Source organism: Staurois parvus, unplaced genomic scaffold (genome assembly GCF_062004578.1).
Source record: "Staurois parvus isolate SC_StPar_1 unplaced genomic scaffold, SC_StPar_1.0 ptg000597l, whole genome shotgun sequence".
NCBI lineage: Eukaryota > Metazoa > Chordata > Amphibia > Anura > Ranidae > Staurois > Staurois parvus.
The window spans coordinates 2,673,680-2,687,704 of record NW_028318393.1 but is presented as its reverse complement, the minus strand read 5'-3'; positions in this window follow the sequence as shown (position 1 = coordinate 2,687,704).

Genomic DNA, 14,025 nt, shown 5'->3' with positions numbered 1-14,025 from the left:
CTCCGCCCCCTAGTGGTACCTGGAGGTATTTAGCTGCAAGCACGTGAGAGAGGCTCTTTGACAGGGAGGCGGGTCTTTCATAAAGAGACCCTGTCACCATGGCTGCTAAATAATCTCTACTACAGAAATTCTTAGAGAATTTATCTTACTAAGCAGAGATCACTGTGACTTTTTCATGTTTTAAATGAAAATTGATGCTTCCAGACAACCTACATTCCCCCTATCCTACTGCTATGTCCATATGGGGTTGGGCTAGGGCTGCCAGTTTATTCCTTTAAAACCGAACACATATTAGGTACACAGGATCTGAGGCAAATTTATTGCAGATAAGGCACCAAGTGAGTTTAATTACCACCTTACTCAGCCACAGAACCTGTGTCATTAACCTCCCTGGCGGTATTCCCGAGTGTAGCTTGGGGTAAAGTTTCAGTACCAAAAGCGGTAACCCCCGAGCTACACTCGGGCTTACCATGAGGAGCTGCACAGGGATTCCCTACAGCGCTTACCTTGTCCTTCGCTCTCACGATGCGTCCCCTGCAACGTCCTCGACCATCTCTTCCGGCCGATGCCGGCATCCAGCTTCCGTGTTCCGGTCCCTGTGACGTTGGGACATACGGGCGCCAAAACCGGCAGCAAATTTGAAAATTTAAAAAAAACGACATTTTTTTTAAAACGATTATTTCATAGCAAAACATTCCTGTATCAAACCATTTCACATACATTTTGTCCCTAGTGCTTTGTCCTGTGCCCTGCCTGCATTTTGACTGTTCTTTCTGCCTGGAAACTTAGAAACGTCCACGGCGTCCAAAAAGCGTCCCTTTAGGTCAAAATCGGTTTTAGACCGGCTAGAGAACAGCGATAGTAAATCAAAACTACTTGCAGAATTGAGTGATAACGATTCATGGGGGAAATTCGTCATCAGACACTGAAAACGATTTTGCGACTTTGCTCAGTGATGTGCGAACTTGGCGCTATATTTCAAATTTCAGTGTTTTTGGTTTGATTATATTATTGAATTAAATTTATTATTATTATATTATTATTTTTTATGAGTATTTATTAAATTATAATTTATGATTTTGTGTTTCAAGTTTTATCATATCCGGAATGTTTACTAGACTCTTGTTCGGACAGATTTCAGGGAGTTATTCCTAAAAATTACAGGCCTACAATAAAAAAAATACATATTTCCATGCAAAAAAATGGTACCGCTTTTGGTACAAAATTCCTGACATAATCATACCGCCAGGGAGGTTAATATATAAATGTGTAGTGCTGCGCTGCTCAAAAAACACTAAGACATAACGTGGCATAACATAAAGACCAAAACACGTGTAAAACTTCAACATAACAGTCCAGGACGGAGAAAAGAAGGAAAAAAACTCTTCAGCAAATGTGGGTGGGAAAATAAACCCCGTATTCCTACGGGGGAGTAAACCCACAATCCTGGGGCTGTAAATCTTTAAATGATATGCATCACCACGGCGACCATATGAAATAGGTGGACCCTCACCTTCATGTGTGGACCCGTATAAGAAACAGGTCAACCAGTCATCTCCCCTCCTAATAGAGGGTGAAATAATATCTTCTCCTCTATGGATAATCCTCCCTTCATAAATGGTCACTGTATCCTCCAAAAAGAACCATTGAGCAGTATATCTGGCTCTGTGGGTAGAACTCACAACCATATAAAGCGACCATAGTGCAGCACATTTCTTAAAACCCCAATAAAGTTTATTAAAAATGCACTCACGTGTTACAGTAGTTAAAACCCCAGAATGACAGAAGTAACCAAGCTGTAAGATACACTAAGCAGTGTCTCCAACCGTGCCAGCGGTTTTCCGGCTTTGACATCACCTGGCTCCTCCCCACGCGTATCGGCACAAACCATGTGACTTCATCAGGGGTAGCTAGGTGACATGCGCAAGTTGTATTTATTGCCGGCGGCTTCCTATGATTACCTCTCATCACAGTAATTAGGAAGAAAAAAACTTCTGGCCAAATGCCATCTAGCGGTGAAAATTAAGAATCTCCTCATAATGAAAAATCCATAAAGGATAAGCAGAATTGTGTCAGGAGGTAAACATATGAATACCTAAAAATAAGAAACATATAATATGATACACCTAAGGCTGACGGAAAGGGGACAATGATAAATCGTAATAAGACAGAATATAATGCATAAAAATGGGACACCCCCATGGAAAAATACTTCGAAAAAAAACAACAAAAGTTACCCCCAACTAGGGTCTACAATAATTGCAGATAAAGCAGTTGGTATCAAAATCAACATTTAAATCCTTTGGTACAAAAGTCTGGAGTTCATAAATCCAGCGAGACTCTTTTTGGCTGAGCACCCTAATTTTATGGCTACCTCGCTAATGTCTATTATATGCTTCCACCCCCCCAGAATAGGAGACCTGTGGGGTCTTTGTTGTGGTATCTAAGGAAATGTTTGGACAGATGGTGCATAGTTGATCCTGAATATGCTCCTGAATTCTGATTTTTAATGATCTCTTAGTTCTCCCTACGTATTGTTTGAAACATAAGCACTGAAGTATATATATACAACCCCCTCAGTATTGCAGATAATAAACTCCTTTATTTGGTACTGCCTCCCTGTGGGCATTGCAACAAACGTATTCCTTTTAAGCTGTTTTCTATTAGTTTTAGTGCATGCGTTGCATCTTCTGAAGGGAAAAAACCTTTACCTTCAAAAAAGGTCCTTCCTCTTTTTCCCGGATGATCTAATACCCCTTTAACTAATCTATCCCTAATGGTGGGTGCTTGCCTATATATAAAATGTGGCTTCTCTGGCAATATTTCTCTCAGATGTTTGCTTTCAAAACCGGCCAATTTTTTTTTAAAAATGGTTTCTACTTTCCTATGTTGGACATTATAATCTAGAATAATGGGCAATGTTTTTCCTTGTATTTCCTTGTAATGGGCAATGTTTTTCCTTGTATTTCCTTGTAATGGGCAATGTTTTTCCTTGTATCTTTAATTTGAGTGGAGTACCCCTGACTAAGGATGAAATGAAGGTACTAGATAAGGGATTAAAATATCCCCCCCAAAATAATTTGAACAAGTTTGAGACATTTGTGGGTATACAAAAATATATTAGGAGCCTCAATATTAAGAAGTACATATTATCTAACCCACAAGTTAATAGCGATGAAATTAGGAGGACTGAAAATTAACTATTTGCATAGTACATTTAAAAATAAATCACTATATAATCCACAGAACAATGACAACAAACACATTGAGATTTTTAAAAAATTTGTTGTTGAAGATCTGGATAAGTTAGCCATTAGAAAGAAATATGAGTCGGTATATATTAGAAATGGCATTAAGAGCCTGGAATCATAGGAAGCCGCCGGCAATAAATACAACTTGCGCATGTCACGTAGCTACCCCTGATGAAGTCACATGGTTCGTGACAATACGTGTGAGGAGGAGCCAGGGGACGTCAGAGCCGGAACATCACTAGCACGATCGGAGACACTGCTTAGTGTATCTTACAGCTTGATTACTTCTGTCATTCTGGGGTTTTTACTACTGTAACACGTGAGTGCATTTTTAATAAACTTTATTGAGTGTTTTAAGAAACGTGCTGCACTATTGTTGCTTTATATGGTTGTGAGTTCTACCCACAGAGCCAGCTGTACCACTAAAGGGTTCTTTTTGGAGGATACAGTGACCATACAGAGAAGGAAATAAGTATTTGATCCCCTGCTGATTTTGAATGTTTGCCCACTCACAAATAAATGATCAGTCTAAAAATCGAATGGTAGGTGTATTGTAACACTGAGAGACAGAATAGCAACAAAAAATTCAAAAGAAATGCATGTCTAACAAATGATGCTGTGATTTGCATGTTCATGAGGGAAATAAGTATTTGATCCCCTTTACAAAACATGACTTAGTACTTGGTGGTAAATTCCTTGTTGGCAATCACAGAGGTCAGATGTTTCCTGTAGTTGGCCTCCAGGTTTGCACACATCTCAGGAGGGATTTTGGCCCACTCCTCTTGGCAGATCCTCTCTAAGTCATTAAGTTTTTGTGGCTGACATTGGGCAGCTCGAACTTTCAGCTCCCTCCAAGATTTTCAATCGGATTAAGGTCTGGAGACTGGCTAGGGCACGCCAGGACCTTAATGTGCTTCTTCTTGAGCCACTTCTCTGTTGCATTGGCCATGTGTTTTGGGTCATTGTCATGCTGGAACACCCATCCACGACTCATTTTTAATGCCCTGGCTGATGGAAGAAGATTCTCACCAAAGATTTGTTGGTACATTGCCCTGTCCATCGTCCCTCGGATGTGGTGCAGTTGTCCTGTCCCTGTTAGGGACATGTTCGCCATGGCATAGCTGAGGCTCGTAGCCGCACGCGTACGCGCAGGCACGGGCCTGCAGGTGCTCGTACTGTTGTGCGTGGCCGTGCACATATGCGCATGCGTGGGTGTATACACACGGAAATGTGCATTGGATAATTCTGGCACCCACTGGCTTATAAAGGTGCATCAGCTGCACACGTGAATTGCTGTCTGATCTGCAGCTCCCCCTCCTGTATTCCTGTGCCTGTTCCTGTGGTTTCCTGTGATTGACCCCAGCTTGTTTCTTGAGCTCCGCCTCTGCCTTCTGACTCTGCTTGATCTGCTCCCACCATCACTGACCCTGGCTTGTGACCCGACCATTCTTCTTCCTGCCCTTCATGTCTGATCTGCTTATCTGTTATCGACCAGGCTTGTCTGACCCTGCAGTCTACTACCAGCCTGCTCCACTGCCTGCCTGCTCTGCTACCAGTCAGTCCAGCCATCAAATCTGCCAGCGAAGTGCCAGCAACAGACTACAGGACTGACCAGGCACTCGTACCCCACTGTGCTCTTGTGGTTGTTGTCCCACTTTCAGTGGCCCTTGAGCCGGAGCCAAATGAGAGGCCTTCCTCTGCCATCAGGCTCACGAGTAAGGTACGTGACAGTCCCCTAAGCAGAAAAACACCCCCAAAGCAGAATGTTTCCACCACGTTTGACAGTTGGGATGGTGTTCTTGGGGTCGTCAGAATTCCTCCTCCTCCATACACGGCAAGTTCAGTTGATGCCAAAGAGCTCGATTTTGGTCTCATCTGACCACAACACTTTCAACCAGTCCTCCTTTGCATCATTCAGATGTTCCGTGGCAAACCTCAGACGGGCCTGGACATGTGCTTTCTTGAGCAGAGAGACCTTGCGGGCACTGCAGGATTTCAATCCTTGTCGGTGTAGTGTGTTACCAATTGTTTTCTTGGTGACTGTGGTCCCAGCTGCCTGGAGATCATTGACAAGATCCTCATGTGTAGTTCTGGGATGATTCCTCACTGTTCTCATGATCATTGACACTCCACAAGGTGAGATCTTGCATGGTGCACCATGAGACTGACAATTGTTTTGTGTTTCTTCCATTTGCGAATGATTGTACCAACTGTTGTCACCTTCTCACCAAGCTGCTTGGCGATAGTTTGGTAGCCCAGTCCAATCTTGTGTAGGTCTACAATCTTGTCCCTGACATCCTTGGATAGCTCTTTGGTCTTTGCCATGGTGGAGAGTTTGGAATCTGATTGTTTGATTGTTCCTGTGGACAGGTGTCTTTTATACAAGTAACAAAATGAGATTAGCAGCACTCCTTTTAAGAGACTGCTTCTAATCTCAGCTTGTTATCTGTATGAAAGACACCTGGTAGATCAAATACTTATTTCCCTCATGAACATGCAAATCACAGCATCATTTGTTAGACATGCATTTCTTTTGAATTTTTTGTTGCTATTCTGTCTCTGAGTGTTACAATACACCTACCATTTGATTTTTAGACTGATCATTTCTTTGTGAGTGGGCAAACATTCAAAATCAGCAGGGGATCAAATACTTATTTCCTTCACTGTATATGAAGGGAGGATTATCCATAGAGGAGAAGATATTATTTCACCTCCATTAGAAGGGGGGATGACTGGTTGACCTGTTTCTTATACGGGTCCACACATGAAGGTGAGGGTCCACCTATTTTTTATGGTCACCGTGGTGATGCACATCATTTAAAGATTTACAGCACCAGGATTGTAGGTTTACTCCCCCGTAGGAAAACGTTTTTTTTTTCCACCTACATTTGATGAAGAGTTTTTTTCCTTCTTTTCTCCCTCCTGGACCTTTATGTTGAAGTTTTACACGTGTTTTGGACTTTATGTTATGCCACGTTATGGCTTAGTGTTTTTTGAGCAGAGCAGCACTACACATTTTTTTTTTTTTTTTTCATATATTTTTTTCATATGTGATGAACACACATTTTATGCGTTTGCAGCAGCTCATATTCTTTATTTTTTCACTATTTATTTATTTTATGTAATTATTTGGCAGCACACAATTTTGTATCACCTTTATATACTTAATTAATATGTGTTCTGGTTTAAAGGGATGAGGTGGCAACTCTAGGTTGGGCTCATTCACACCAGTCTGGTCCACTATGCATTTGACACATGTACATTAACCACTTGACCTCCAAAAGATTTTTCCCCTTCATATCCAGGGCAGTTTTTGCTATTCAGCACTGCACTACTTTACCTGGCAATTGCTCAGTCATGCAACACTGTACGCAAATGATCTTTCTATAATTTTGTCACACACAGAGCTTTCTTTTGGCTATCATAGTGATCGTGTAACCTGGAATCAGGAGTTCTGGGTCCCGATCGTTAGAATGGGACCCGGGGCTCTCAGTGACACCCAGGTCTTTGTGCTAACAGCGCGCTGTGTGGCACGCTCCCAGCACAGAGACAGATACACAAATATGCGGCCCCAGTTTTGTGAAGCCGCATATTTCTGTTCCGTCAGCGTGAAGGGGTTGAGGCCGCATTAAACCCAAAACCAAAAATTAAATATATTGCAGCTTACCAATTATTAGGTGTGGTGGCTGCAGAATTTTTCTTTTCTTTGGATTTTTTCCCCTCTGTTTTCACCTTGTGATCTGGCCTGTAAGGCACTCCCTGTATTAGTGAGACAACTCCCAGGACGTACAGCAGACAGCAGTATTGTCAGTGTGTGTGTGTGGAGGGGGGTTGTTAAAAGAGGTAAAGGGGTGGTGTCAATGGACACACACAGAAGCGGGCCCGCAGGTGTGTCCCCATACCATGCAGCTTGCTATGGGGTCACAGAGATAAGAGGAGGAGCCTGGTGCGCTAGCAGAGGAAATCAGAAGTGTAGCTTTGAGGCTGTCCTGTGCAAAAGCAAAAGAAGGGGAATGGCGACACCATTTTTCTGCTTGTGTCGTATTTATTCTGTTCAGAAGAGCAGGGGAGATTTCTGGAGAAGGGGATTGCTTCAAGATATCAAACTAAACTCAAATGTTTAGTAAAGGTAAAATCTATTCAACTGTAGGATTAGACTGATTTTGTTTTTTTAGGTTTACAACCACTTTACTGCGGAACTTACCCGTTTGGATGGCGCTCCACCATAACTGTTCTGCAATAAACCTCTAAAAAAATAAAAGTGACTGGCGGCCAATATTTCCTCTCAGCCCCCATTTTAGCTATGGACTCAGCCCTGGGGTGAAATGCTAGTCCACCCTTGCCTCTGGGAGGGGACAGGGTGCCTTTGGGGTGTTGGGGGGGGGGGGGTTGCACGAATATTGACTGGGATTAAGATTTAGGACTCTGAAACATGAATGGAGTGACAAGGGAGCAGGGGTCATAAGTATCAGTCTAAATATGGGCAATGATGTCAGACTCAGATTTTCCCCAGAGTTCCCTACATTTAAAACCACAAAGCTTCTGGAACACATCTAGATACCTGGAAGGCAAATATTGTAAAAAAAAATTTTTTTCAAGAGCTGTTTTGGTTAATCCACGTAATCTTTGTTTTTTGGTGCGCTGAATCCGAAAATGACCTCCATTTTGTCATAGGACATCACTTTTCCTGACAATTTAGGTAACTATGTTAAATAAGGCAATACCTCAAAATAAATAATCCTTTTTGGAACTGAAATGAGCTCACCTACACACACTATACTCGATTCTTCTTCCCTGTGAGGCTCCTCTTGGTGCATTTACGCTTGTGAGTAGCATCTGGAATGTCTCTCTGAAGCATCCAACAGTAGTCTGCCATCATTGTAATGCTCCATTTTCCCTGGTATCTCCTTTCCATCTCTTTAATGTCTTGGTGGAATCGTTCACCTTGTTCCTCACTCACACCTCCCAAATTTGCAGGAAAGTAGTCAAGGTGGGACTGGAGGAAATGCACTTTCAAACTCATCAGGCAACCTAAAACTTGAAATGCTTTCAGCATTCGTCCGACGATCTTTTTGTAGTGAGGATCTTTGTTATTGCCTAAAAATTTCTGTACGACTTGAGGATCCGTCATGGTATTGACAAACTCTTGATCAACTATAAGCCTTCTAATGTCTGGTCCGACGAACACACCTTCAATTTTGCCTCCAACAGGCCTGGAAGCTTGGTGACCAAGTATTTGAAGCATTCTCCATCTCTTGGAAGTGATTTTACGAATTGCTTTATCAATCCCAATTTTATGTGGAGAGGTGGTAGAAAAACTTTATGGGAAGGTACCAATGTTTCTGGGAAGACATTTTTTTCACCAACTGTTAGCACCCTCGGCTGCCAACTCTTCTTGGTCCAGTGATTTTGTCGGTCCCGACTGTCACATAGACACAAAAAACAAGGGTATTTGGTATACCCAGCTTGTTGCCCAAGCAGCATGCACAAGACCTTCAAGTCCCCACACACTTGCCAACCATGGTCTTCATATTTAAGTTTACAAAGAACCAATTCCAAGTTCTCGTAGGTTTCCTTCAAGTGTACGGAAGGACCTACAGGTATGGAAGCGTTGTGGAGTAAAACTGCTTTGAGACTTCTTTTTGAAGAATCTATAAAAAGACGCCATTGCTCTGAATCATATTGGATTTTAAATTGACCCATCAGACCTTTGACATCGATGCAATAAACCAACTTGTCTTCCTGGGCGAAGTAAGGAACAAACTCCTTTTCACGATGTCTGAACCATGAAGATGGCACTCCTGGCAACAATAAATTCCTGCTTTTCAGCCTTCATCCGAGTAACTCAGTGGCATCTTTGGGAAGATTCAAGTCTCTTACCAAATCATTCATCTCCTCCTGAGAAAACTATTTTAGTCTTGTATCATCTTCAAAGTCAGAACTTGATTCGTCATCTGGTTCAGGTATGACTTCACCTTCATCAGAGCTAGGTATCTCTTCCAAGGTAGCAGGGGGCTTGGGTACTGGTATATCTGTGCCATGGGGGATGGGACGAATTGCTGAGTGAAGATTGGGGTATGAAATGGAATGCTTCCATTTGGAATTAAACCCTTTCACATCGCATGAACAAAAGTAACAGTCGTCACTATGGTTCTTTTGCTCTCGCCATACCATAGGAATCCCATAATGGAAAGATTTTTTCTTACCCTTGAACCAGTTTCGGAGGTCCTCAACACACCGTTTGCACACTTTATGAGGCGCCCAAACTTTATCTTGATCTCCAATTTTTAGTCCAAAGTATGCTAAGTATACTTTTTTCACAAAGTCTGTAATACTCTGCTGTTGCTTCAACACTGTATATTCACCACAGATGAAACAGAAACTGTCTGGCGAATTAATACACTTTCGCAGAGCCATAACATAACGGTTGAAGAATGATGAGCTAACATGAACTGCGATGAAAAAGTGTGAACAGCCTAGAACCAAGAACCTGATCATGATTCAAGTGTGGACTGCAGGAGAGAGCCGTCACAGTGCTGGCGACACCCCCCTGCACTGACCGGAGCTGCTGCTATCTGCCCTGTGTTTCCCTCCCACTGGATTCTTCAGGAAAGATTAACCCCTTCTACCATTAGAAGCACAGACATAGGGCTGAGGCTTACGTATACAGCATGCTGCTGAGTATCCCAGTAGTCAGACATGTCACTCATAGCAGCACTTGTATTCACCCCCTTTGCAGGGGGGGAGGGGCAGAGATTGTTTACCTGCAAATAACAACAAAGGGCCAGAAGATAACTAGGGAAATGAGGAAATAGAATAGAGCTTATGTATATATTGGTATCAGGAATGGACTCGCCAATAGTGGTGGGACTCAGCTGCCTTGTGGGTTGCAGTACCAGGACTGGCCAGCGGGTGCTCTCAGCAACCAGAGGCTCACTCTTGCAGTCAGCCAAAGCACCTGAGGCTGATTACAGGAGGTGCATATAAGGAATGGCCAGACTTGCAATCAGGGCCTTGGTGTATGTTTCCTAAGAGCCCCTGTAAATGCATCCTGTCTGCTTCCTGTCTGATCCTGTTTGATCCCTGTCTCTGATTGAACTCCGCCGGTCCTGACCTCTGCTATTCCTGACCACTCTCCAGTCTGCTTCTTTGGTACCTTGTCTGCCTGATTGTTCCTACCCAGCCTGTTGAACTGATCGAGCCAGATGACCTGTTGCCAGATGACTCGGTGCCCGCAGTCTTGCCAGATGACTCGGTGCCCGCTGTCTTGCCAGATGACTCGGTGCCCGCTGTCGAGCTTAAAGACCCGATGCCCGCTGATGTGCCTCTGTCCGGTGCCCAGCCTGATGTGCCTCTGTCCGGTGCCCAGCCTGATGTGCCTCTGTCCGGTGCCCAGCCTGATGTGCCTCTGTCCAGTACCCAGCCTGATGTGCCTCTGTCCGGTGCCCAGCCTGATGTGCCTCTGTCCGGTGTCCAGCCTGATGTGCCTCTGTCCGTTGTCCAGCCTGATGTGCCTCTGTCCGGTGCCCAGCTTGATGTGCCTCTGTCCGGTGCCCAGCCTGATGTGTCTCTGTCCGGTGCCCAGCCTGATGTGCCTCTGTCCAGTGCCCAGCCTGATGTGCCTCTGTCCGGTGCCCAGCCTGATGTGCCTCTGTCCGGTGCCCAGCCTGATGTGCCTCTGTCCGGTGCCCAGCCTGATGTGCCTCTGTCCGGTGCACCGCCTGATGTGCCTCCGTCCGGTGCCCAGCCTGATGTGCCTCCGTCCGGTGCCCAGCCTGATGTGCCTCTGCCCGGTGCCCAGCCTGATGTACCAGTCCTTGATATCCCGCCAATTACCGGATCCGGGCGGTGGAACATTTTGCCCATTTAGGACGGTTTGGAGTGTCCTGAGGCCGCTCCTTGAGGGGGGGTACTGTCAGGAATGGACTCGCCAATAGTGATGGGACTCACCTGCCTTGTGGGTTGCAGTACCAGGACTGGCCAGCGGGTGCTCTCAGCAACCAGAGGCTCACTCCTGCAGTCAGCCAAAACACCTGAGGCTGATTGCAGGAGGTGCATATAAGGAATGGCCAGACTTGCAATCAGGGCCTTGGTGTATGTTTCCCAAGAGCCCCTGTACCTGCATCCTGTCTGCTTCCTGTCTGATCCTGCTTGATCCCTGACTCTGATTGAACTCCGCCGGTCCTGACCTCTGCTATTCCTGACCACTCTCCAGTCTGCTCCTTTGGTACCTTGTCTGCCTGATTGTTCCTGACCCGGCCCGTCTGACTACGCTCTGCCTGCTTCTTTGTACCTTACCTGCCCGTTTGCTACCGACCCGGCCTGCCCGACTACGCTTAGTATTGTTCTTTTGTTATCTGTTGGGGGTTTTGGTTTGGTTTGTTTGCACTGTGTTTATGTTTAGTCTTGCACTGCGTTTATGTATTGTTTAGTCTTAAATAAATTATATTGTTTATACTATATCTGAAGCCTGCGTTTCCCTGTGTCAGTCCACACACCTCTGGTCATACCCGGAGCCCTGACATTTGGTGACCATCAGATTTACAGTGCTATATTTTTTTTTCCATAACTCGAACAACCCCTTTAAGGTTTTTTTGGCATTTTATATCTTAAATGCACTTCTGTGAATTAATTATTGGCCGTTTGGCAGCCAGCAAAATCCCTCAGCGTTCCGGGAGGACGCCATATGGCATGTTCCCGGGCATGCGCAGTTTGCGCGCCTGCAGAGCCGCACAGCAGCGCGATCTATCACCGGCCGTGTACCACGGCCGTTGCTGGTACCATGTGACCTAAATTTCATAAATTTAGGCCGAGATGTATTCTGCTACATGTCTTTGGTGAAAATAACCCAAATTAGGATGTATTTTCTAGTTTGTAGGAAAGTTATAGAGTTCACAAACTATGGTATAGATCTGAAAATTGATCAATCCTGAAGTACTGACGGCCAATCTAATTTCTTGAGGTCCAAGAATGTCAGAACAGTACAGATATCCTCCAAATGACCACTTTTTGCAAAGTAGACAGTTCTACGTACTTCATAAGAGGCATGGCGAGTTTTTTGAAGTTGTATTTTTTGTCATAATTTTTCGGAAAATTAAAAAATTAAAAAAATTATTTTCTACATACTGTCACCAGTGCAGTACAGCATTATCATATAACTGGCATGGCGGTGATCAGGGACACTGACAGTATGAAATAAAAAAATATATAATTTAAAAAAATATATATTTTTTATTATTATTTTTAATTTTTTATTAAATTTTCTTTCTTTTTTTAAGATTTTTTTTTTCATATTTCACTATGACCAAATCACTTTGGGGAAGTGATCAGTATTTTTTTTTTTTTTTACACAATTTGCTTATAACAAAGAATTACTTTGCTATAAGCAAGCATTTACCTGAATGACATCGATTCCTTCAGGGTTTTTTTTTTTTATTTGTGCTTAGCTGTGATTTGGCCAAGGCTAATCACATGACACAGCTGGGCTGTGATTGGCCCAGCTTGTGCATGTGATCGCTGTGACCATTCACAGCTAGGCACACTAGTATACAATGGATGGCATGAATGAAGCCATCCATTGTCTACAACTGTCATGTGACCTGCTGTGATTGGTCACAGCAGGTCACATGGTACTGGCAACGGGGCCGGTACTCAGATCTGTCATCGGCCGTGTCCGAGGCACATGGCCTGTGACAGATCGCACCGCTGCGCTTCACTGCAGGCGCGCAAACTGCGCATGCCCGGGAAGATGCCATATGGTGTCCACCCAGAACGCTGAGGGATTTTGCCGGCTGCCAAACGGCCATTGGCTGGGCGGCAAATGGTTAAATTGTTACTATTGTAATTAGGAAATTCAGATACATACGAATTTCCGAATAACAAAAATTTTGTCCGAATTTCAATTCAGAACAAAATGAACCACACTTGTCTAAAGTACATTACCAGTCTTGATTGTATGTCTTGGCTCAGTTAAAGAGGAAGGCTTACAGAAGCTTTACAGTGGTGAAGTTCACAGGCTGCAGATGAGGGAAAAAGGAGAGGATATCAGGGAGATAAGATAAAACACTATCCTTGTAAGTTTAACTATTTTGTGTTTCTGTGGCAGCAGAGTTTGTCCTGCTGATTTTCTATTCTCCCTCCCTAATCTGTGTTCCCTCTGCACAGTTTGTGTCTTTGCTGTTGCTTTATTCCCCTTTAGCAACAGTAAATCTTATAGCTGTCAGCCGATCAGCCTCTAGTCATTTTAGGCACAGTGCTGAAAATAGAGAGCAACTGAGCATGTGCAGAGCAGGGTGTACAGTGAACTACTGGATTTTAAACAGTATAGGAACCTATTTTAAAGGTTTTGCATAGCTATACCTGTAAAAGGGGACAGCGTAAAGTTATTTATTAGGGCCTAATTTTATGACTAAAGTTCCACTTGAACTCTATATTTATTTTAATAAAACTTAGGTATGTGAACTGATCCATAGGACACCTAAAACCAGTTTACCAGGGAAGGACAACCACCTACTCACACCCAGCACAGATTCACTACATTCTGGAGCATGATGCTCAGAGTGAAAAGAATCTTTCTAAAATTTTAGAAAAAGACACTTAGAGATATTAACCTCCTTGGCGGTGTTCCCGAGTGTAGCTCGGGGTAGAATTTCTATACCAAGAACGGTAACCCCGAGCTACACTCGGGCTTACCATGCAGCGTTCTCTGGGGGTCACTGCAGCACTTACCTTGTCCTTCGCTCCCACGATGGGTCCCCTGCAGTGTCCCCGTCCA